Raw genomic sequence first — 23,936 nt, 5'->3', positions numbered from 1 at the left:
GAGTCAAGCCGGGCCGGCCCGCGGTGAGTTTTTGTTATTTTATCTTTGTTATTCTTGTTTTCCGCTGTGTTTGATTGTCCAGCCGTGTGGGCTGTATATTATCTGCGTGGTTGTGATATATATTTGTATATGTATTATCTATGGTGTTGTATACCGGTTCTATTTGTCACTGCTACAGGGGAGGTGCTGTCCGATTTTCATCTGACAACCTTACTCTCGGGGCGTGACATTATATGCTTTTGCTCTGACTATTTTTATCTGTGTATGTTCACAGTCAGTTGCACAAGCCTCGCAGGTGAGTACACTTTATTTCAGTTATGCATTTTCTTATTATTCTTGCTATAGACTGTACTTTATGCCTATTGCTGGTTATTACAGTTTATTTCAGCTATGCATATCTGTTATACTGTTAGAAGACCATACCGTAGGTTGTACTGTTAGGAGATTGTACTGTAGGCTCTATGGTTTAGTGTACTGTACCATAGGATGTTACTGGTGGTTATATGTTGCTGTACATATCTATTGGATTACTTGCTGAGTTCTTTGGACTCACCCCGTTGTTACTATTTTTCAGGTTGAGGCCGTCGGGAGATATTCCAGTCGCTAGCCCCATTATCGCGAGGATTTTCTTTGCCGGATTACATTTTGCTTTTGCATCTTATATACTTGTATTGTGGGTTTGTGTTGTGGACTTTATATCGAACACTTGGGTTTACTACTTTTGGTTTTCCGCTGCGGATATATTTTCATTACTTCGTGGATTTTGTCTTTCCTCGTTGTAGTGGAGTAGGATGTTTACATATATCTTCGAGATTCTATATCGTCTTTCCTTATTAAACTGCGTGGATTGATTATATGTTGAACTGTGTGGAATGTTGATATAAACTGCGTGGTTTGTTTCTTATTTGTATTGTATTGTTCCGGTCGTGTGTGGCCGAGGTATAGATATATGTATTCTGGATTCATATTGTCACCCGTACAGGGGAGATGCTGCCGAAATTTCTTCGGACAGGGACTACCTGGGGCGTGACAATTTATTTGGTATCAGAGCGGATTTCTGATACTTGTTTCTCGTGTTCTGGAGTTTACGAGCTTATCTGGATATTTTCGGATTGTACGGATTTCCGTCGATTTTATCGTTTCGGAATTCCGAGGTATTTTGACGAGATTTTATTAGTTCTATTTGGGGCTAAGCAGTGACAGGACATCTCCGGACGGCAAATAGGTAAAACAGGTAATTTCATAGTTTTTATACCTGTAGTGATATCTGGATAACATTTTGTTTACAGATATGGCACATACACGTGTTCCGGTACCGAGACGTGGTCATCCACGTAAGAGGCCGATAGATGCTCCGGAGACAGAGTCTTCAGAGAGATCTGCTAGGGTCGAACCTGTCCGTTAGGGATAGACTCGTCAGGATATTATAGGCACGTCGGATTATAAGATCCCGATAGTTTCGACTTCAGAGGTACCTACCTCGACTGTACCACCAGTGGTACCACCGTCGGCATATCAGGCACCTCCCCCATCAGTAGTACTCGCGGTATACTCGGCACCCTATCTAGCCATGCCTGTTACTGTGTACTCGGTATTACTACAGATACCTGTGTCGGTTACTATATACTAGGCACCCACACCGATAGTACCGGTTACTTCTTACCCGGTACTGCCCATCGTACTTTTAGTACTTATGTCTACCCTGTGGTTCCACCAGCAGTACCCACTCTGGTTTATGCGGCAGCACCAGTAGTACCTCCTCCGACTTATCCAGTAGTACCACCCATAGGATTAGCTCCAGGGGTTCTGTCCAGTTCCGTAGCGATATCTACGGATATGGTTGCGGCATTGGCACGGATCCCAGCCTTAGCGAAGTCGGTGAAAAGATCGATTTACGCTATTTTGCGGGGAGACTGATCCGAGCGTGACTCAATCTTGGATAGAGTCTATGGAGCGGATATTCTTTTACATGTCTGCTCCGAGTGGGAGAAGGCTGAGCTGACTGCTTACCACTTACGAGATGAGACAGAGATCTCGTGGGACACACATCGCTCGATTATTGGCGAGCAGCATATTACCTGGACGAGATTTAGGGAGGCATTCGAGAGTCAGTATTTTCCCCGAGTATATCAGATGGCTTTTCGGCAGGATTTTCTTCGTCTTCGACAGAATAACCGCTTATAATGATTTTTCTAAGATTAACATTAGGATTTTGATACATGATAAAATATTTTATGTTTATTATTTATGTTTTTTTATTTTTCACTTATTCTTAATCTTAACAAAGTAGAAATATTTTAACATTCATGTTTGTATTGGAAATCTTTTTGAAATAATGTTTTAGATTATAATTAGTCCCATTTTGTTAAAATAACAAGAAGTAAAATGTGAAAAATGTTATTAAAGCATATGGACATAATCCTTTGGTCCATACTTACCTGGACGGGATCTATGGGTGATCAAGATGGTCTATGACTTAGCCCAATGACCTCCATTGCACTTTGGAGGGGTATTGGTCTACCATATCCCCAAGTTGGGAGAGTGGACATCATAATTTGTTGTAATGGGGGTACGCGTTCGCGCGACCCCTGCCTAATTCTTAAAATAAATTATTTTGTCTATTTTAATCCTAATTTTATTAATAATAATAATTATTTTTTATATATCACATGATTGATTTTATTTAATCATTTTACACACATTCTAATATTTTTAAAAAATTAATATAATCTAAGAAAACCAAATAAATGAAACTAAATTTATTGTCAAAAAATGATAATCCTATTTAGTTTTATTAACTATCTCGATATATCTCATAGAAATTTTCCATCGACCACTAAATTGAGATAAAATAACATCAATGCTGATTAACCAATTGCATAAGTAATTTATTTCAAATTATAAAAATGAAATAAAATTAAACATATGTGATATTTTATTTAAAAAATAAAGTTGGGAGAGTGGACATCATAATTTGTTGTAGTGGGGGTACGCGTTCGTGCGATTCTTAAAATAAATTATTTTGTCTATTTTAATCCTAATTTTATTAATAATAATAATTATTTTTTATATATCACATGATTGGTTTTATTTAATCATTTTACACACATTCTAATATTTTTAAAAAATAAATATAATCTAAGAAAACCAAATAAATGAAACTAAATTTATTGTCAAAGAATGATATTCCTATTTAGTTTTATTAACTATCTCGATATATCTCATAGAAAATTTCCACCGACCACCAGAGTAAATTGAGATATAAATAACATCAATGCAGATTAACCAATTGCATAAATAATTTATTTCAAATTATAAAAATGAAATAAAATTAAAAATATGTGATATTTTATTTAAAAAAAAATTGCATTTTTTATTAGGTAAGTAAAAAATATTCTTAAAAAAAATTAAAAAAACGTATAGTTAAAAAAACTAACATAAAGTATAAAAACAAATGTTAAAAAAAATTTAAGTTTAAAAAACAAAACACCTAAAGTTACTGTTGATTTTATAATGGAGGGTAATATAATAAAATATTAAACTAAATTATATATTATAATTTTCAAATAAATAAATTTTTATTACATTATTTAGGTTGAACCAAATAAATTAGGTTATATTTTATTCCCCATAATTTTGATTATGTGATTACATAATGATCACTTAACCAATTAAGATTATGTATGATAACTTGAACGAAACACACTTTAAAAGTTATGATAAGATATTCATTTATTATTATTTAAGAATCATTGATCCAATTAGGTAGTAACACGGTGATGAAGATAGACCCCCTTAGGTATAACCATTTTCCTAAGATTAAAATTAGGATTTTGGTACATGATAAAATATTTTATGTTTATTATTTATGTTTTTTTATTTTCCACTTATTCTTAATCTTAACAAAGTAGAAATATTTTAATTTTCATATTTGCATTGGAAATCTTTTTGAAACAACTAAGTTTCTTCTCTAATCCTAACATAATGAAGTTTTAGATTATAATTAGTCCCATATTGTTAAAATAACAAGAAGCAAAATGTGAAAACTGCTATTAAAGCATATGGACATGAGCCTTTGCTCCATACTTACCTGGACGGGGTCTATGGGTGATCAAGATGGCCTATGACCTAGCCCAATGACCTCCATTTCACTTTGGAGGGGTATTGGTCTACCATCTCCCCAAGTTGGGAGAGTGGACGTCATAATTTGTTGTAGTGGGGGTACGTGTACGCGCGACCCTTGCCTAATTCTTAAAATAAATTATTTTGTTTATTTTAATTCTAATTTTATTAATAATAATAATAATTATTTTTTATATATCACATGATTGGTTTTATTTAATCATTTTACACATATTCTTATATTTTTAAAAAATTAATATAATCTAAGATTTTTAAAAAATTAATATAATCTAAGAAAACCAAATAAATGAAACTAAATTTATTGTCAGAAGTAACCGGTAATCTGGGTGATAACATCTAAAATTAAAAATATGTGATATTTTATCTAAAAAATAAAGTTGTATTTTTTATTAGGCAAAACACCTAAAGTTACTGTTGATTTTATATTAAATTATATATTAAAATTTTCAAATAAATAAATTTTTATTACATTATTTAGGTTGAACTAAATAAATTAGGTTAAATTTTATTCCCCATAATTTTGATTATGTGATTACATAATGTTCATTTAACCAATTAAGATTATATATGATAACTTGAAGCAAATACATTTTAAAAGTTATGATAAGATATTCATTTATTCATTCAATTATTTAAGAATCATTGATCCAGTTAGTGATACGGTGATGAAGATAGACCCCCTTAGGTATAATGATTTTTCTAAGATTAACATTAAGATTTTGATAAATGATAAAATATTTTATGTTTATTATTTATGTTTTTTTTATTATGCTACTTATTCTTAATCTTAACAAAGTAGAAATATTGTAACTTTCATATTTGTATCGGAAATCTGTTTGAAACAAGTAAGTTCTTCTCTAATCCTAACATAATGAAGTTTTAAATTATAATTAGTCCCATATTGTTAAAATAACAAGAAGCAAAATGTGAAAATTGCTATTAAAGCATATGGACATGAGCCTTTGCTCCATACTTACCTGGACGGGGTCTTTGGGTGATCAAGATGGCCTATGACCTAGCCCAATAACCTCCATTGCACTTTGGAGGGGTATTGGTCTACCATCTCCCCAAGTTGGGAGAGTGGACGCCATAATTTGTTGTAGTGGGGGTACGTGTTCGCGCGACCCCTGCCTGATTCTTAAAATAAATTATTTTGTTTATTTTAATCCTTATTTTAATAATAATAATAATTATTATTATTATTTTTTATATATCACATGATTGGTTTTATTTAATCATTTTACACACATTCTTATATTTTAAAAAAATTATTATAATCTAAGAAAACTAAATAAATGAAACTAAATTTATTGTCAAAAATTAATAGTATAAACATTTCAAATTGGTCAATTAAAAAAATGATAATCCTATTTAGCTTTATTAACAATCTCACCACCAGTAAATTGAGTTACAAATACATTATAGTAGGGTTTGAATAAAAAATAAAAATTAAATAAAATTAAAAATATGTGATATTTTATTATAACATCAATGCTGATTAACCAATTGCATAAGTAATTTATTTCAAATTATAAAAATGAAATAAAAATAAAAATATGTGATATTTTATTTAACAAATAAAGTTGTATTTTTAATTAGTTAAGTAAAAAATATGCTTAAAAATTTTAAAAAAACGTATAGTTAAAAAAATTAACATAAAGTTAAAAAACAAATGTTAAAAAAAAATTAAGTTTAAAAAATAAAACACCTAAAGATTATGTGATTACATAATGATTACTTAACCAATTAAGATTATACATGATAACTTGAACCAAACACACTTTAAAAGTTATGATAAGATATTCATTTATTCAATCAATTATTTAAGAATCATTGATCCAATTAGTTAGTGATACGGTGATGAAGATAGACCCCCTTAGGTATAATGATTTTTCTTAGATTAAAATTAGGATTTTGATAAATGATAAAATATTTTATGTTTATTCTTGATGTTTTTTTATTTTGCGACTTATTCTTAATCTTAACAAAGTAGAAATATTTTAACTTTCATATTTGCATTGGAGATCTTTTTGAAACAACTAAGTTGCTTCTCTAATCCTAACATAATGAAGTTTTAGATTATAATTAGTCTCATATTGTTAAAATAACAAGAAGCAAAATGTGAAAACTACTATTAAAACATATGGACATGAGCCTTTGCTCTATACTTACCTGGACGGGTCTATGGGTGATCAAGATGGCCTATGACCTAGCCCAATGACCTCCATTGCACTTTGGAGGGGTATTGGTCTACCATATCCCCAATTTGGGAGAGTGGACGTTATAATTTGTTGTAGTGGGGGTACGCGTTCGCGCGACCCCTGCCTAATTATTAAAATAAATTAGTTTGTTTATTTTAATCCTAATTTTATTAATAATAATAATAATTTTTTTTGATATTACGTGGTTGGTTTTATTTAATCATTTTACACGCATTCTTACATTTATAAAAAATTAATATAATCTAAGAAAACCAAATAAATGAAACTAAATTTATTATCAGAAATTAATACTATAAACATTTCAACTTAGTCAATTAAAAAAATGATAATCCTTTTTAGCTTTATTAACTATCTCTCGAAGTAATCGATACTAACTGTGAATATCTGGGTGATAACATCAATGCTGATTAACCAATTGCATAAGTAATTTATTTCAAATTATAAAAATGAAATAAAATTAAAAATATATGATATTTTATTTAAAAAATAAAGTTGTATTTTTTATTATGTAAGTAAAAAATATACTTACAAAAATTTTAAAAAATGTATAGTTCAAAAAATTAATGTAAAGTTAAAAAAACAAATGTTAAAAAAATATTAAGTTTAAAAAACAAAACACCTAAAGTTACGATTCTATAATGGAGGGTAAAATAATAAAATATTAAACTAAATTATATATTAAAAATTTTAAATATATAAATTTTTATTATATTATTTAGGTTGAACCAAATAAATTAGGTTATATTTTATTCCCCATAATTTTGATTATGTGATTACATAATGATCACTTAGCCAATTAAGATTATATATGATAACTTGAACCAAACACATTTTAAAAGTTATGATAAGATATTTATTTATTCAATCGATTATTTAAGAATCATTGATCCAATTAGTTAGTGATACGGTGATGAAGATAGACCCCCTAAAAGTGGGTCAAAGCAGTAAAGATCGGCTAACATTGAAGTCAAAGTCACAGGGTCGGGTAGACCATAAGACCAGGGACTGTGGATGGTAGAGAGGGCCTTGAGAACCGGTTAGACATAAAAGGCCAACGGGACCATCCAAGCGGACATCCTTAGCACTTGCAGCCGAGGTTAAGATCCAAATACTAAGTTCTCCGACCACTGCCATTGCCGATTGGACCTTAGGTCCGATCAGGCATAATGCGCACCTCCGATAACACTAAGGTCGAGTGAAGAACAAGCCGATTGCTGCATTCAATACAACCAAGTTGATGATGTCCAGGCCAAACGACCCCCGATCGGTCGATAGTGGGACCCACATACGTCTAAATATGATCTACAAATTTATATTACAATGTATATTACCCTTAAATACTCATATAATAGTAGATGAATTTATTTCATTCACTTTTATTTTATCATAGTAAGATTGATTATAATATTGATTCTTGGTTAATATTGCAAACTGAAATATAAAAAGTATATGTAATCATAAAAATACATGAAATATATCTAAGAAATTAAGTTCTCAACCTAAACCATTACTTAAATTATAAAATAAAATAATTCATTGCTTTTCCTAAGAAAATTATGTCAAGTTGAAAATTATCTCCTTGAAATTGACCATAGCCTTTGGCTTGGATATGTATTTGTATATGTTTAACAAAATCTCTAATTATCATAGTAAAGTTTGGACATAAATATGTAATGCCTACATTAGCATTCATATCAACTTCTATCAAACCTATGATGGCTTTTTCAATATCTGAAAAGCGAGTATCATGTACAACTAATAAGACTTTTCCTCCTAATTTGGCTCTAGTTAACCCCTCCTCCCGTTGAAAGTTGCAATCCTACTTCCTCTACCTTACCCTGTCCCTATAAACCTAGCTAATTTAATGACAAAACTAAGAAACCTAAAGTCACACTGTCCCTACAGGAAAACTAGATAGACTTTGCTATTGGAGCCCCGAAGAAATACCTGATTTAAAACCTGACTTAAGAACCAGAAACTTACTATCAAGATGGTTTTAAGCCCTCCTTCTTAAATACACTACTTAGTAAGAAAGATATTTTAGATGCTGTCATTTCTAGATTAGAAAAACTAGAAACTCTTGGTGAAAATCCTCTTAAATATTGGGAAAAAGACAAAGTCTACTGCAAACTCAATATTATCAATCCCGACTTAACAATTAAAGCACAAGAATTAAAATACTCCAATTGGGATAGAGAGGAATGCAAGATGCATATTACTCAACACTTGGCATTAAAAGCTATACAAAGATTTGATTCTAGACACAGAAGTCCTGCCTTTATAGTTAACAAAGGAGTTGAACAGAAAAGAGGACAGTCTAGGATGGTTTTCAACTATAAAAGACTTAATGACAACTGTCATGAAGATGATTATAAAATACCAGATAAAGATCAATTACTTAATAAAATTCAAAAATTAAAATGATATTCTAAATTTGATATGAAATCAGGGTTTTGGCAAGTTAAAATGCATCCGGACTCTATTCCTTGGACAACTTTTTCTTGCCCTAAAGGCCATTTTGAATGGCTAGTTATACCTTTTGGGCTAAAAGTAGCCCCTCAGGTCTTTCAAAGAAAAATGGATGACATATTTAAATCAGTTATAGACTTTTTATGTGTATATATTGATGATGTTCTAGTTTTTTCTAAAATAAAGGACGAACATTATGCACATTTACATATGATTTTTAACTTATTTGAACAACATGGATTAATTGTATACAGAAGAAAAATGAAATTGGCAGTACCATACATTGATTTCTTAGGCAGTCTTATAGGTCAAGGAAAGATAACACTTCAAGCTCATATCACGAGCAAAATTTTAGACTTTCCTGATAAAATGGAAGATATCAAAACACTTAGATCCTTTTTAGCCTTACTTAATTATGCAAGGCCTTATTTAAAATATATTGGCAAAATAAGTGAACCTTTGTATAACAAAACTTCAGAAACAGGACAACGATATTTTAATCAACAAGATATAGACTTGACCAAACAAATCAAAGTAGTGGTGCAACAATTACCTCATTTAACTTTACCCTTAGATTTCGATTATTTGGTAATAGAAACAGACGGTTGTGAAACAGGCTGGGGAGGAGCCTTATTTAGTAAATAAAATCTAAGTATGTCTCCAAATCTTCAGAACAATTATGCAGATATACATTAGGAAAATATAAAGAAGAAGGCATACTCACTTCTTTAGATTATGAGTTACTTGTAGTCATTTATTGTTTAGAAACTTTCTTTTTATTTATCTATAATAAGCCTGAAATAACAATTGTGCAACACCCACGAATTTCTTAAGCTAAGTATGTGAAGATTCTCTTTTAGAATAAAAAGATAAGATAGAACCAAAAATATATAAAAGAAAAGGAATTGGTCAAGGATTGAACCTTGAACCTTTTTAATCTAATAGTAAGCTTTAAGGATTATGGATTGACCACTAGGCCATCATAAATTATTGTTGAATAGAGAATGGAAATTTTAGATAAAAAGTAAGAGTAAGGAAGTAAGAAAATCTCAAGTAGCTTTCTTCCTCCTCATGATTAAGAAGAAAGCTAGCAAAAGACAAGTTGTCTTTTCCTTCTTCCTTCTCTTCCATTTTCGTGGAGATGCATGAGGGAATGAGATGAGAGGAATTAAGGGGATGAATGGGGACACTTTGACTCATTAAGGATAATTAGGAAGGAGTTAATGAGAAAGGGAAGGCAAAATTCATCTTTGCTTCTTCCTCCCACTTGGCATAAGAAAGAAAATAGAAAAAAAAGAGTTTCATTTTCCTCCTCCCTTTCCTCACCATTGCCGAGACCTTGAGCCATCCCTCTCCCAAGTTTTCGAGATTCAACTAAGTTTTCTCCCTAAGAAAACTAAACCTCAAGAAGAAAGCCTCAAGACCTACTTCTTACAAGCAAGAGAAGCGAAGGAAATACTAGAAGGAGGAGCTCTCTTCTTCTTCTTCACAAGGGTATATTTCCTAAGAAAAAGACCAAGCAAGAGGAGGTAAGCATTCCCTCACCTGTGGTACAAGTAGTTATGTAGTTTTTCTTCAAGTTTAGATGGCTTAAAAACCTAGGGTTTCCCTTGAAACTTTCGGCCATGATGAGTTGTAAGACCTATGAAAGCTTAAACCCAAAACCAACATGCTTAGGTTTTTTTCTCATGATATGATATGAATATTTCCTTGATATTTCATGCTTGTATGTTGCTTGGAACTAGGTGAATCCTCACCTTAGGGTTCGGCCATGAAGAGATTAAAAACCCTAGGAAAGCTCAAACTCAAAACTAACATACTTATGATCTTTCTTATGACATGATACGAATATTTCCTTGTTGTTTCATGCTTGTATGTTGCTTGGAACTAGGTGAACCCCACCTTAGGGTTTCGGCCATGAAGAGATTAAAAAACCCTAGAGAACCTTAAACTCAAACTAACATGCTTATGATCTTTCTCATGATATGTTATGAATGTTTCTTTGATGTTTCATCTTGTATGTTATTTGGAACTAGGTAAACCTTACCTTAGAGTTTCAGCCATGAAAGGAATAAGAACCCTAGAGAAGCTTAAAACTCAAACTAACATGCTTATGATCTTTCCCATGATATGTTATGAATGTTTCCTTGATGTTTCATGCTTGTATGTTGTTTGGAACTAGGTGAACCTTACCTTAGGGTTTCGGCCATGAAAGGATTAAAAACCCTAGTGAGGCTCAAACTCAAATCTAACTTGCTTATGATCTTCCTCATGATATGATATGAAGATAACTTGATGTACTTAAGATTTCATGTTGTTTAGAACTAGGTTTCCACATTTAAAACTTTCGGCCAAGATAGAATTTAGGGCTTAGGCAAGCTTAAACTCAACTCTAACATGCTCATGTTTTTCCCTATGATATGATATGAAATTAACATGATATTCTCATGCTTGTATTTGGTTGAGAACCTAGATCCACACCTTATGACATTCGGCTACTTATAGTTTGTAGACCTAGGAAGCTTGAAACCTAAACTCAATATGCTCATGTTGTTGCTTATAATAAATATTATGAAAATTGTTTAGGGTTCACATGTTGATATGCTAATTGTAACCTAGATCTAGGCCTTGCATGTTTCGGCCACATTATGAAGTTTAGACCTAGGAAGCTTAGAACCTAAATTTAACATGCTTATGATGTTCCTTATGATAAATGTGATGAAATTGATTTAAGGTTCATATGCTTTTATGATTTCTTGCAATCTAGAAGAACCCTTGCATGTTTCGGCCACCCTTAGTAGGTTGATGTTTGAGACCCAATTATGACTCTTTATGTGCTTCACTTTGCCATGATATGAATTAGGAGATGCTAACTTATGTTCCATGCATTCTTATGTTTTCCATGATAGGTTAAATGCTCATTTATGTATGCTTATGAATTATGCATGAAAATGTCTTCTATGATGTGCTAAATGCTCAAATATGTATGCTTTATGAAATGAAAAGAAAAGGCCTAAGAGATGCTTCCCTATTGTTGGGACTAAGAGCACTCTTTAAGACAAGCTAAGTGAAAGGCCTAAGAGTTGCTTCCCTATCAAGTGGGACTAAGAGCACTCTCTATGTTATGAAAAGTTATAAATGACATGTACATGATATGCTATGAATGACATGAATATGATATGCTATGAATGACATGTACATGATATGCTATGAATGACATGAATATGATATGCTATGAATGACATGTACATGATATGCTATGAATGACATGTATATGATATGCTATGAATGACATGAACATGATATGCTAGGATATGATATGTATATGACATAATATTTTACTTTGTATGGCTTGTACCAAAAGGGTGGGCTCCTTATGCGCCCCTAGGTCGATGGACTAAGAAACGGGCCTAATAAAGGGTGGGCTCCTTACGTGCCCCTAGGTCGAGCTACGGGCCTAGTTTCCTAGTAGGTTCAAGACTAGCTACCTTGAGTCTACTTAGGATGCGCGCATTTATGTATGTATGTGGTATTAAGCCGGGCCCCCTCATGTTGAGATTATTTTTAAGTACTATATGATATTATTTTTAAGACAGTTTGCACATGACATGAAGCATGTTTTGAAAAGCATCTTGCACATGACATCACCCATGATTTAAAGGACATCTTGCATATATGTTTATGATATGGAATGACATGATATGATTCTTACTCACGTGCTATGATAGGATGTTCTTTATGCTATGATATGATATGTCATGATGTTTACTTTTACGATATGACATGATATGTTATGATGCTTACTTTACGTTATGATATGATTGTCATTTATGCCATGATATGATGCTTACTTTATGCTATGATATGATAAGTTTATGCCACGATATGATGCTCACTTTATGCTATGATATGATTGTTATTTTATACCATGATATGATTTTCATTTATGATATGATATGAGTTTCATTTATGTTAAGATATGTGATATGATTACTCTTATATGATATGTACGGTTTTTGTGAGTAGGAAAGGATCTTACTGAGTCTTGTGTGCTCATAGCTTACTTTCCTTGTACCACAGATAAAGGTAAATGATGGATAAACTGAAGGAGCAGCAGGAGGGGCAAGAGATGTGTGTGGTGGTGGCTTGGCTAAAGAAAATAAATGACCTGCATATGTGAACTTAGGAATGATATGAAATATGTTTATTTTATGTTGATGACTTGCATGACCACTTTTACTTACGCTTATGTTAGGAATGGATAATTATGTTTCTTTAAGTTTATAACTATGCTGGGCATATTGGTATGATTAGTTGTGATTTAAATGAACAATTACTTCCGCTGTTTTAAAAAGAAAAATCATAAAAACTATTTTGTACGTACGTTATGTATAATAGAAGGTAACCCCGCCTCCACTTAGCAGGAGGGGAGGGCGGGCTTTACAGATTGTGAGGCTATAGTAAAATATAGTCAACAAACAAAAGAAGTAAGAAAAGGCTTAGGATCTAAATGTTGGATAAAATTCACTGATACTATTCTTAAAAAAGGACTTCAAATTCAATGGGAATATATTAAAGGAAGCTCTAATTCCCTTGCTGATACTTTATCCCGCTTATTAACTTATCCAATTTTGCAGCTATGGATATACAGAAAAGAGTTCTTCATTATGGTTATCAAAAGACTATGAAATTTGGCAATCAAGAACTTCCTCAATTCTCCAGGAAAGGAGATACTTTTGACTTTCCTCTCAGAGTCCAACTTGATACTATACAACAATGCTTAATTGATAATATTTGGAACATTCCTACTTCACCAGGAATAGCAAGTCAAAAGATAGCTATCATCAATGTTATCTCCAATTACTTCATTACAACTATTCAAAAACCACTTGGGAAGAAATTTTCTTGCTATGCTATTTTCTCTGGACCTTATGCCGGACTTTATGCAACTTGGGATGAAGTTAAAGTTTTACTTCCTGAAGAAGATAAACCTCCTTATAAGGGGTTTTACTCACTTAATGAAGCTTATGACTTACTAAGAGAAAAATTGGGCCCTAATTTTATAATAAGCCGATCACTTCACTTGGATAACAAAATACAAGAAGACAAAACATACTTAATGGCAGCCACTTCTTCAACCCGCCCAACAAGACAAGATACAGATCTTTTTTCTGTACCACTTAAACCATTACATTATCAATCTTTAGAAATACTTCAGGGCCAAAAGAAGAAGGATAATCTTTTCTCTCTCAGAGCCCTTCCAGAAGATATTACTTTATACTAGAGAAGCTGAAGTGGTCGACAATACTAATTTTGACTTAATAGATATTGAAGACGATGTCTCTAGTAATTTGTCCATCTATTCAATCTTTTCAGTCTTAGATCTAAAAGATAGTCCTTCTCCAGTCCAAAAAGATTATTCTTTAATTTTTCTCTCTTATGCATCATCATTTTATTCCATAAATTTTTACTGATTTACGATCTAATCAACGAACTTTTAGTCATGATTGGCAACTTAAAGAAGGTTCTGATCATATTCCCTATTTATCTTGTGGTTATTATCCTTCACTAATTCAACGAGGTACTTGTAAACTCTGTAAGAAATAATATTGTAATTTATGCCTTAATACTCTTTTTCAAATCACCATTCCACCAACACAAGTGGTTCATAAAAGCACTAGAAATACTTTATTAGAATCTCGGGTCTCTATTTTAGAAACCCGCCTTAATCTCTTAGAAATAGAACTTGCTGTTCTCAAGGAAGGAACTTATCCACTTGAAGAACCTAGTCCTTCATCTTATCTGTAGGACCCTTATTTAGACAAAGGAAAGAGTCCTCTTCTTGAAGACTCCCTTCCTAATCTTGAATTTGTTTTTATCCAAACTCCTAGTATTTGTAATACTGGACTTACCCTCGATATTAGGGTCCAATGTACTTTAAATATTCAAGGACAATAACTCACCTTACATACTTTTTTAGACAGTGGAGCTACAACCTCCACCATTGACGAGGTTTTGCTCCTCTCTTTTCTTCCTTCTTCCCTTATCAAAATTACTAATACTCCTCTACTTAGCACATAATTTGACGGTCAACAATTAAGCTGCACCAAATATGTTCGTAATGCCCATGTACATTTCTTTACTAATTATGGAGTTTTTAGTTCTCCCCTAAATTTACCACAACTTTGGGTTAGGCCTATGCCGCATAAATCTATTCCCTTAATCCTTGGTCTTAATTTTCTTATTTCCCCTGATCGTGCTCTTTTACTTACTAAGGATTATGCTTTCTTTATTTCTACCCCTATTATTTCTCCCATTTTATCGGCCTACCCCTCTGAGGTTAGCGCTGAGAAGCGTGGTGATACCCCTCCACCTATTGAAAGTTTCAATCCTACTTCCTCTACCTTACCCTGTCCCTGTAAACCAAGCCAATTTAATGACAAAACCAAGAAACCTAAAGTCTCACTGTCCCTATAGGAAAACTAGATAGACTTGGCTCTTGGAGCCCCGAAGATATACCTGATTTAAAACCTGACTTAGAACCAGAAACTTACTATCAAGATGGTTTTAAGCCCTCCTTCTTAAATACACTACTTAGTAAGAAAGATACTTTAGATGCTTTCATTTCTAGATTAGAAAAACTAGAAATTCTTGGTGAAAATCTCCTTAAATATTAGGAAAAAGACAAAGTCTACTGCAAACTCAATATTATCAATCCTGACTTAACAATTAAAGCACAAGACTTAAAATACTCCAATTGGGATAGAGAGGAATGTAAGATGCATATTACTCAACTCTTGGCATTAAAAGCTATACAAAGATCTGATTCTAGACACAGAAGTCCTGCCTTTATAGTTAACAAAGGAGCTGAACAGAAAAGAGGGCAGTCTAGGATGGTTTTCAACTATAAAAGACTTAATGACAACTGTCATGAAGATGATTATAAAATATCATATAAAGATCAGTTACCTAATAAAATTCAAAAATCAAAATGGTTTTATCCCCAGTGTTAGAATGTATACTAAAAGTCTAGCTTTTGGTATAAACATTTATTTTGAAATAAGAATCACATTGGTCAAATGCCTATATTTATATGCTAAATGTAGTTGTTCATTTAATTTATATTGAAAATAACATGGTATGTGGTATCATACAGAAGATCATGTTATCAGTTCTTTTAAACTATAAATAGTTGCTCACAACCAAGATGGAATGGGACAAACCATTGGAATGGTTGTAATGTAATTTGGTATTAATTTATCTTGACTATAAAATTATACTGGTACACTCTGAGTATATTGAGCAGGACCATTTGAGGTTGTTTTATACTAATTGTAAAAAAGAACAGGACCTCTGTTATTATGGTAGTGCATACTCTTACTCATGATATAATAACAAGCACGTACACTTAATATTTATTTCTTTAATTTATCAAAGGGTGAGATTTAGTTCATTAAATCAATAGGCCCGATAAGTTGGGAAATGATATTATTTATATGGTGTGTTGTTGATTATAGAATGAAACTGTGTCCTAGTAATATAGGTTGGTGATGTCCCCTTGAGGAGCTCATAAGGATTGCCATGTAAACCCTGCAGGTGGACTTAGTCCGACATGACAATAAGGTTGAGTGATACTACTCTTGGAGCTAAATATTAATTCAGTGAGTTGTCAGTAACTCATTTAATTAGTGGGCATTCGATATCTTAAACACAGGGAGACTAACGTACTCATGATAAGAAGGAGCTCATATTATAATATGAGATTGGTGCGGTAGTACAATAATAATTCTTTAGTGGTATGAGTTATTATTGATGAAATTGAGTTGGGTGTTCGAGGCGAACACGGGAAACTCAAGCTCATTGGGAGACTAAAACCAATTCCTCCTCTTGGTCCCTATTGTAGCCTCTTATTTATAAAGCCTCATATCCACCTAAAGCCCAGCTTCTTACCCATCTTGATGTGGCCGGCCAAGCCAAGCTTGGAGCCCAAGCTAGGGCCGGCCAAGCCAAAGAGTGGAGCGAAGTTGTGGCCGGCCAAGCTTGGAGCTCAAGCTAGGTGGTCGGCCACATAAAATTAAAAGGGTATTTTAAATTTTAAAATCTTTCCTTTTGTGGAAGCCATGGTTTTATAAGAGATTTTTTAAATTTTAAAATCTTTTCTTTTATAGCTTTCTACAAAGGATTAAGAGAGAGGTTTGAAATCTTTCCTTATTTGTAGTTATCTATAATACTTAAAAGAAGTTTTTAATTTTTGATAAAACTTTCCTTTTTTGTAACCATCCACATGTTTTTTAAAAGAGAGATTTTAATTTATAAAATTTTCCTTTTATAACCAACAAGGGATTTAAAAGAGAAATTTTTTATTTCTTACCGGAAACAAATAAGGAAGTTATTTTATGTTTAAAACTTTCCTTGTTTGGAGCACTTGGGTAGGGCCGACCATGACAACCATTAAAAGGAAGTTTTAATTTTTTGTTTTAAAACTTTCCTTTTTAGTCATTGGCAAGGAAAATAAGGAAGTTTTAATTATGTTTAAAACTTTCCTTTTTTTGCCAAGACCAAGGATTATAAAAGAGAGGGAGGGGGTGCCTCATGAGATAACATCTTCTATTCCTCTCTTCCAATCCATTGGTGGCCGACCCTCATCCTTTTCTCTTCACCTCTTGTTTTCTTACCTTGAGGCCGGCGACAGTTGAAGAAGGGTTTTCATCTTGGTGGTCGGTTGTTTGGAGAAGAAGAAGAAGAAGAGAAAGGAAGCATCCCTTGGAGGTTGTTGGTGGCCGAAAGTTAAGGAAGCAAAGGAAGGTTTCGGTGGATTTCATCTTGGTAGATTGTTGACCACACGACGCCCAAGAGAAGGAGAGGAATACAACAGAAGATCAAGAGGTCTATAAGCTACAAAAATGGTATAACTAGTTATTTATTTCTGCATCATAACTAGTTTATCCTTTTGTATAGATCTTGAAAAACCAAACACAAGAGGCTATCGATTTTAGGTTATCATTTTGTTATCGATTTTATTTTTCGATTTCATGTTTCGATATTGTGCTTCTATTGAGTTCTCTGTAGTTAAACCTATTTTACTGTAAGAAGTTAAATATCTGATTTCTTTGAAAGGCTTTATCTAGTAAGTGATGGATGATCCCATATCAAAGAAGGCCTAGTGCCTCACTATGTTTAACCTGGAAGTCGATCTTTGAAATAGATATTTAATTAATTTCTATAATATGGTTTAACTTATGAAGAACACATCGGTCAAACTTGGAGTAAAAATGTTAAGTATCGTTTCCAATCCAAGTTTAACTTCTGAAGGACAATTTGGATTAATAATGTTAAGCATCGTTTGCAATCAAAATTTAACTTCAGTAGAGCACATGGGTAGCTAGGATAGTTCTATGCTTGTACAAATTTTTATACAGGGGAACTAGAATGGTATTCTGAGTAGCAACCAACAATTGATATCAGAGCTAGGTTTTACCTCTGTGTTTGGTTTTTAGTTTAATTATGCACATGTCATACATATTTTAGGCATGAAAATAGTAGGATGTGCAAATAGATTAACTCTGTGGTTGCAGGCTCCAACTATTATGACCTATTATGATTATGTGTGATTGGACCCTCGGACATGTCGAGGGCATTTTATGTGTGTGCATGATTGCATTTATTAAATATAGCAGGAGCTGTACTAGTTTTAAGATTTTACATTTTGTTTGATCTAGACTTTATGTACATTCCTTTGTGGAATATAGGATCGATATATGTAAAATTTTATTTTTGTCGCGGATCGTATCCTTGTGAGGCGTGATGCTATTTGAGGACCAGAGGCGCAGCAGAAAAGGAAACTCGATGGATGCGACAACATGAGCCCTAGGGCTAGTGGCTAGGTTTGACGACTTCTAGGGCTGACGGCACACGGAGGAAAGTGATGGAAGAGGTCATAATAGTTGGAAAATTATTTTTCCATATTTATTGCTTTTATTTGCTGTAATGTGTGTGTGTGTGCATGTTAAAATCCTCATCTTAAATAACTAAGTGGGAGAGGGATTTTTAAATAAATTCCATGGTCTCCATTACTGGTTTATAAGTAATGCAAACAAACTTGCACATTGGCTTTGAGTGCCTTCCTCCACATCGGATGAGTTTGTTTGCGGATCACTAGATCAAACTTCCTTTATGGATGATTATAGAAAATTATTTAGGAGCGTGTGATCTTCTCCATCTGAAGGGGCACAATCCTATTTAATGGACTAAGTATTAAGTAATGGTATACACTTAGGCGTATTTAATAATATCCTCTCCATCGGAGTCACTGCTATTATTTGTGTGACCGAAGGAATACCAACTATTAATTTTATTTGTCATAAAGTTAGGTTGACAAGAATAAAATTAATGGGTAAAATCTCCTTTTACAAATGTTTGAATTTGTATACATCCACACTATCGTGGCATACAAAATTCACGATGTTTTGAGGTGTTGGTGAATTTAAATGATATTGTTTGAGGAATCAATATTATTCTAAATTCTTAAGTTTTGACCAAAACTTATTTTGTGATTCTTAGGATTTCAAATGACCTTCAACCCACTTGCTGTTATTCTGAAAGAGAACAAACTTATCAGTCCCAATTACGTAGATTGGAAAAGAAACCTGGACATTGTCCTAACCGCTGAAGGCTATAAGTTTGTACTGTTAGAGGTCTGCCCTAATGTACCTAATAGCGATTCTAGTGAAGAGGAGATTGAGTATCATAGGAAATGGGTCAAGGCAGATGAGATGAGCGGTGTTACATTTTGGCTTCAATGTCAAATGTGCTGCAACATCAGCATCAGGACATGCCCACTGCCTATGACATGATGCACAATCTCAAGGAACTCTTCGGACACCAGAATCGGGCTACTAGACAAGAGGCTATGAGAAACTTAATGACAACCACCATGTCAGAGGGGACACCGGTAAGGGATCATATCCTCAAAATGATGGCTTACTTGAACGAGATACAAATCCTTAGAGCAGAAATCGATGGGGAAACCCAGGTCAATATTATTCTCCAAACGCTACCCAAAAGTTTTGAGCAGTTCCGCTTGAACTATAATATGAATAAAAGGATTTATTCATTGGCGGAACTACTGACAGAACTTCAAGCAGAAGAAGGACTATTTTGTCATAGTTCTCAACACTTTACTGAAAATGTTTCTACTTCTAAGTCAAAAGTCAAGAAGAAGAAGAAGAAATAAGCTGACTCAACAAAGAAAGTGAATCAATCTCTAGGTACTGCACTAAAAGTAGGAGTGAAGAAGCCGAAGGGCAAGTGCTTAATTTGCAAGCAGTCTGGACATTGGAAGGCGGACTGTCCTTGTAGGAAAGAGAACAATAAAAGTATATCTTATTCTCTAGTAGTTGAAACATGTTTAGCGGTGTTATCTACCAGTACATAGTGTGTAGATACAGGAGCCACTAATCATGTCTGCAATACATTACAGGGGTTCCAGGAAACCCGATGACTATATGAGGGAGAGATAACCGTCTACATGGGCAATGCTACGAAAGTAGATGCTGTTGCAGTGGGAGATGTCTACTTATCATTTGATAGGAATAGAACTTTGATTTTAAGAAACTGTCTTTATGTACCAAGTTTTAGAAAGAATTTAATTTCAGTTTCTAAACTATTTTTGGATGGATATACTGTTTCTTTTGATGACAAAGTGGTTATCAAGAAAAATAGGGTAGTTATCTGTTCTGGTACATTAGTTGGCAATTTATATACTCTAAATCTGATAACTCCCACAAAGCAACAAATGGAAATTAATAACACATCCTCTAATTCTAATAAGAAAAAGGAACCTTAAAAAATGAACCAAACATATCTTTGGCATCTAAGACTTGGTCATATTAACTTGAGTAGGATTCAAAGGCTAATAGCCGATGGACTCTTGGGTTCATTAGTGTTGGAAAACTTTCCAACCTGTGAATCTTGCTTGGAAGGGAAAATGACCAAGAGACCTTTTAATGCTAAGGGGTATAGAGCAAAAGATGTGTTGGAATTGGTTCATTCTGATTTGTGTGGACCTATGACTATCCAGGCGAGAGGTAGTTTCGAATATTTTATCACTTTTATAGATGATTATTCGAGATATGGGTACATTTATTTGATGCACCGTAAGTGTGAGTGCTTTGATAAGTTCAAAGAGTACAAGGTTGATGTGAAGAAACGTCATGGTAAAAGTATCAAGACACTACGGTCTGATCGTGGTGGTGAGTACCTCTTAGGAGAGTTTAGGAATTACTTATCAGAGATTGAGATTCAATCCCAATTGTCTGCACCTGGTACACCCCAACAGAATTGTGTGGCAGAATGAAGGAATAGGACTCTTATGGAAATGGTTAGATCGATGATGAGTTATTTAGTATTACCAAATTCGTTCTGGGGATATGCTTTAGAAATAGCAGTGTACATTTTAAACTTGGTATACCTTCTAAAATAGTACCCTATACTCCCACGGAATTGTGGAATGGGCGTAAGCTAGTCTGAGTCATGTCCGGATTTGGAGTAGTCCAACACATGTGCTGAAGGGAGATGCTGATAAGTTAGAATCTCGTACAAAAGTTCGCCTATTTATAAGTTATCATAAAGGAACGAAAGGTGGCTTGTTTTATAGTCCTAAAGATCAGAAGGTCATCATTAGCACTAATACTCAATTTTTAGAAGAGGACTATGTAATGAACCACAAACCCATGAGTGAAATTCTTCTAGAAGAAATGAGAGAGGGCACGCCTACTTTAGTACTAACAGTGCAAGATGAAATATCACAAGAAACTACAACACGTATCACAAATGATACACAACTACAGACAGTGCCTCATCATAGTGGGAGGGTTGTGAGACAACCTGAAAGATTCATGTTTTTGGGAGAGTATTCAGACTTGATCCTGTTGGTTGCTATGCGGAATATCATACCGGTTCCCCTGTACAAAAACTTTGTACAAGTCTTGAACCTTTACTAACAACCTATTGTGTTCTTTAGAAATTAAATTAGGAATCGTAAATGGAACTTAACATTATTGATTACAAATTTAACTTATCTGTTCTTAGTGGTTTAGACTTGGATCGCAAATGATGCTTAACATTATTGATCCAAATCCACCCATATTACAAATTTAATTAAATATTAATTTCTAAAATTGACTTCCAGGACTGCATGGTGAGGTACTAGGCCTTTTTGGGTATGAGATCATCCACCACCGCCTAGACAAATCCTTTTAAAGAAATTTAATATTTAATTTCCTTATAGTAACCCTAGGTTTAACCAAAAAGAACAATCGAATCATAAATTCGAAAAACAAAAAGAAACACAAAATCAAAAACATAAATTCGATTACCTAGATTCATTAGCTTCTTGTGTTTGGTATTTCAAGATCTAAATAAAGATGAAGTAGTTATGATGCGGAAACTAATAACTAGTTTATACCTTTCATAGCTTATAGGCCTCACAATCTTCTGTCGTATTCCTCTTCTTATCTCGGACGTCGTGTGAGCGACAATCTACCGAGACGAGAATCCACCCAAACTACCTTCTTCTCCAAGCAAGATTCGGCCACCACAATAACTCCAAGAAAGGATGAGGTTCGGCCACCACCACCAAGCTCCAAGGGATGCTAGAAACAAAGCCTCATTTCTCTTCATCTTCAAGCAAAATCCGGCCACCACAAGAACTCCAAGAGATGATGAGGTTCGGCCACAAGAAGAAGAAAGGAGAAGAGGAATAGGGCCGGCCACACCAAGGAATAAAAGAGAGAAGAATAATAGAAGATATGTTATAAGGTGAGACACCTCTACCCTCTCTTTTATATTCCTTGGTCTTGGCAAATAAGGAAAGTTTTATAAATAAAAACTTCCTTATATATCTTGCCATTGTTTAAGAAGGAAAATTTAATTAAAATCTCCTTATTAAACCTCTAATGGCCAACCACCTTTAATCCTCCAAACAAAGAAAGTTTTAAACACAAAATTAAAACTTCCTAATTTGTTTCCGGAAATTTTTAAAATATAAATTTTTCTTTAAAAATTCCCTTCATGGTTGGTTATAAAAGGAAACTTTTATAAATTAATATCTCTCTATTAAAACATGTGGATGATTTACAAAAAGGAAAGTTTTCTCTAAAATTAAAATCTTCCTCTCAATCTACAAATAATGAAAGATATCAAATCTTTTCTTAATCTTTTGTAGAAACTATAAAAGGAAAGAATTATAATTTTAAAACTCTCTTTTAAATCATGAATATGGTTACAAAAAAGGAAAGTTTTCTCAAAATTAAAATCTTCCTTTCAATCTACAAATAAAGAAAGATATCAAATCTTTTCTTAATCTTTTGTAGAAACTATAAAAGTAAAGATTTATAATTTTAAAACTCTCTTTTAAATCATGAATATGGTTACAAAAAAGGAAATTTTTCTCAAAATTAAAATCTTCCTTTCAATCTACAAATAAGGAAAGACATCAAATCTTTCTTTTAATCTTTTGTAGAAAGAAATAAAAGGAAAGGTTTATATTTTTAAACTCTTTTTTAAAACCATGGCTTCCACATAAGAAAAGATTTTAAAAATAAATCCCTTTTATTTTATTTTGGCCGGCGACCTAAGCTTGGATTCAAGCTAGGGTCGGTCACCCAATGAAGCCAACTCATGTTGGTTTGGCCGACCCTAGCTTGGGCTCCAAGCTAGGCTTGGCCGGCCACCTTAAGGTGGGTAAGAAGGTGGGTATAGATATGTATAATACTTTATAAATAAGAGGCTACGACAGGGATCTAGAGGAGGAATTGGTTTTGGTCTCCCGATGAACTTGAGCTTCCTGTGTTCGCCCCGAACACCCAACTCGAGTTCACCAATAATAACTCATTCCACTAAAGAGTTATTATTGAACTACCGCACCAATCCCATATTACTTGTAACGACCACCCTTCTTACTACTACTACTACCTAAGAGTGACCTTTACTTAACTACTAACTCTACTTAACCGGTATGATTAAAAACCACATGGAAACCCTACCGAAAAATTTCGGCAGAGTCTCCCTTGTACCGGTGACCATAAATCAAGATACAAGCAT

The 23,936-nt window shown here is 33.3% G+C and overlaps 4 non-coding genes across 4 annotated transcripts; all 4 read left to right on the top strand.

Moving 5' to 3' along the window:
- The first annotated feature begins 2,430 nt into the window (after nt 1-2,430).
- LOC122018128 lies at nt 2,431-2,592 on the top strand. The gene has a single exon (XR_006121597.1). It is a non-coding gene; the product is annotated as a U1 spliceosomal RNA (small nuclear RNA).
- A 1,490-nt stretch (nt 2,593-4,082) lies between these two features.
- LOC122018120 lies at nt 4,083-4,243 on the top strand. The gene has a single exon (XR_006121589.1). It is a non-coding gene; the product is annotated as a U1 spliceosomal RNA (small nuclear RNA).
- Nucleotides 4,244-5,112: 869 nt separating this feature from the next.
- On the top strand, nt 5,113-5,274 carry LOC122018118. The gene has a single exon (XR_006121587.1). It is a non-coding gene; the product is annotated as a U1 spliceosomal RNA (small nuclear RNA).
- A 1,033-nt stretch (nt 5,275-6,307) lies between these two features.
- LOC122018123 lies at nt 6,308-6,468 on the top strand. Its single transcript, XR_006121592.1, has one exon. It is a non-coding gene; the product is annotated as a U1 spliceosomal RNA (small nuclear RNA).
- Nucleotides 6,469-23,936: the final 17,468 nt, after the last annotated feature.

The sequence above is a fragment of the Zingiber officinale genome, chromosome 8B (genome assembly GCF_018446385.1).
Source record: "Zingiber officinale cultivar Zhangliang chromosome 8B, Zo_v1.1, whole genome shotgun sequence".
Lineage (NCBI taxonomy): Eukaryota > Viridiplantae > Streptophyta > Magnoliopsida > Zingiberales > Zingiberaceae > Zingiber > Zingiber officinale.
This window is presented reverse-complemented; position numbering and strand designations above follow the sequence as displayed.